Below are 2,736 nucleotides of genomic sequence, written 5' to 3'. Positions count from 1 at the left end.
CCCTTCTTCCTTCCCCTCCTCCCTCCTCCGCTCCCTTCCTCCCTCTTCCTCTTCCCTCCTCCCTTCTCCCCTCCCTTCCTCCCTCCTCCGCTCCCTTCCTCCCTCTTCCTCTTCCCTCCCCCCTTCTCCTCCATTCTCCTTCCTTCCTCCTCCCCTCCTCCCCTTTCCTTCTCCCTCCTCCCCTTCCCTCCTCCCTCCTCCTTCTCTCTTCCCTATTTCTTTTTCTTCTCTCCTTCCCTTCTTCTCCTTTCCTCCTCCCTTTTCCTTCCCTCTTCTGCTTTCTTCTGTTCTCTTCTCCCTCCTCCTTCTAGTTTCGTGTAGCCTAGGCACTGGATTTAAATGTGCTTCATATCCAAAGATGACCTTGAACTTCCTCTCATCTTGCTTCTGTTTCCCCAGTGTTGGGATTACAGACATGCCTACCATGTTCAATTCATGTGGTGCTGAGAATTGAACCCAGGGCTTTATATATGCTAGGAAGGCAAGCACACTCCACCAACTGAAGCCTCTCCTAGTTTTCTAGCTACATCTTCTTACAAGGCAGTAGCTTTTAAGAAATTCTCCAATTACTCCAGCTGGAATAAAGAACTCTGGAATCTCCATTGGAGTTTACTGCAACTGAGTGCTGTCTGGTTTTAAAGCAAAGTAGATTACTTTCATGTGACCTGGAACTTGTTTGTCAAGTGATCAGCCTGTGTCACCTGACAAATTATAGAAAAATCAAATTATAGAAAAAATACAAACAAAACAAATCTCAAATGTTGGACATCTCAACAATGAGTTTGTGTCAGGCATGGGCTCATAGGACAGAGGATCAGACAAAGCATGGTTCCTACTCCAAGGGAAGGATCCAGACAAGAGGAAAGCCATGTGGCAGGAGGCTAGAGGGGGCTATGTTATACTGCCTTGAGGAGTCAGAAGAGGTTCGATGGAGGAGATGAGGATTGACAGAATTTAATAGGGAAAAGAAAAGTTTCAGAGAGTAATATACCCTGATTTGGAGGGCTGGACAATGGCACCTGGGCCACAGAGGCAGCACCTCACCATAGAGTTATGCCTGGTAAAGATTAAAAGAGAAAACATGAAACTGGGTTAATTTTTGAATTTTTCTGGAACTGACCCAGCCCAATGGTTAATCTGTTTGACCCCTTTAGGAATTGCTTGGACCCTGTCCCAGGCATACCTAATGCAAGCTGAGGTTCTGGAGCAGCCCAGAGCAGAGCTGAGAAGACACCTGGGAGGTCACATGTCCAAACCTTAGATATTTTCCAGAGGCAAAATGAGGACAGGACAGAGCAAGTGAGAGGGGCTGGGATTTCACTGGGAGTTAATGGTCAAAACAGGGCCTGGAGCTCAGGTCTCTAGAGCAAGTCTAGGCTCTTTCCTAGACCATTACTGGATTGAGACGTGAACCCGACTTCAGAGACTTTTACTCAGTGTTGAGCAAGGTCGAAAGTCTAGGTTCAGGCTCATCTATGTAGCTGTGTAACTGGTTGATTGTTTCCAGGTGTAGAATCAACTGAATTCCTATCCAGTAACCAACACTGGCAGTCTCTGGGTCTGGGGTCTTTAACAATGACCAGAAGTCCCTGTAGTTTCCACCAAGCTAACCGATATTTGCTAACTCACCAGAGGACTTTGGGCCTGCGGCTCTATGATGTGGCTTTGAGTTTTTTCTAAGTGCTTATTCTACTCCTAATGAAACTGAATCACCTGAAGAGAAATTCTTTTAAGATTGTTTTTTTTTTGTGTGTGTGTGTGTATGTTTGTGTGTGTGTGTGTAACTGTGTGCAAGTAGGTGCCCATGGAGGCCGGAAGCGTACACTGGATCCGTGGGCCTGGAGTTAAGGCAACTGTGAGCTGTTGTGTGGCTGATGGGAATCTCACTTGGGTTTCCTGCAAGAGCAGTATGTGTGGGCTGAGGGATGGCTCAGCGGTGAAGAGCACTGGCTTCTTTTCCAGAGGACCAGATTTGATTCCTAGCACCTACATGGTGGCTCACAACCATCTGTAACTCCAGTTTCAAGGAATCTGAGGCCCTCTTCTGGCCTCTGTGGGCAGCAGGAATGCATATGGTACAAAGACATATATACAGGTGAAAAACCCATACACAAAATATAATCTAAAGAAATTACTAACAAAAGAGCGGTATGCGTTCTTAACTGCTCAGTTGCCTCTCTAGCCCTGTTCCATCATTTTTTGAGAAAATACATTGTTATTCCTCTAGAAACACTAAAAGCATCTTTCTCGGCCATTTCTATGGACTCTGCTGTTTCAGGACTCCAACTACTATGTAGCAGAAGATAACTTTGAACTCCTAACCCTTCTCCCCCCATCTTCAGAGTGTTGGGATCCCAGGCATCTGCCACTATGCTCAGACTAAATGCAGGCATGTACTTTACCAACTAAGCTACACCCCAGCCTTCCACTCCATCCTCTCTCCCTTCCCGCCTCTTGCCTCTTTTCCATCTCTCTCTTTCCCTTCCTTTCTTTCTCTCTTTCCTTCTAGATAAGTTATCTCTGTGTCCCCAGATCTGGAGCTCATGATGTAGTTCGGGCATGCAGCCTAGAGCTCCCACAGATCTGCTTGCTTCTGCTTCCTGAGCTCTGGGATTAAAGGCTTGAGCCATTATGCTGGCTTTGTTCTTTCTTCCTTCCTTCCTTCCTTCCTTCCTTCCTTCCTTCCTTCCTTTCTTTCTTTCTTTCTTTCTTTCTTTCTTTCTTTCTTTCTTTCTT

Source organism: Grammomys surdaster, unplaced genomic scaffold (genome assembly GCF_004785775.1).
Source record: "Grammomys surdaster isolate TR1022 unplaced genomic scaffold, NIH_TR_1.0 126187, whole genome shotgun sequence".
Taxonomy (NCBI): domain Eukaryota; kingdom Metazoa; phylum Chordata; class Mammalia; order Rodentia; family Muridae; genus Grammomys; species Grammomys surdaster.
The sequence above is the reverse complement of the archived record's forward strand: the minus strand, read 5'-3'. Positions refer to the sequence as shown.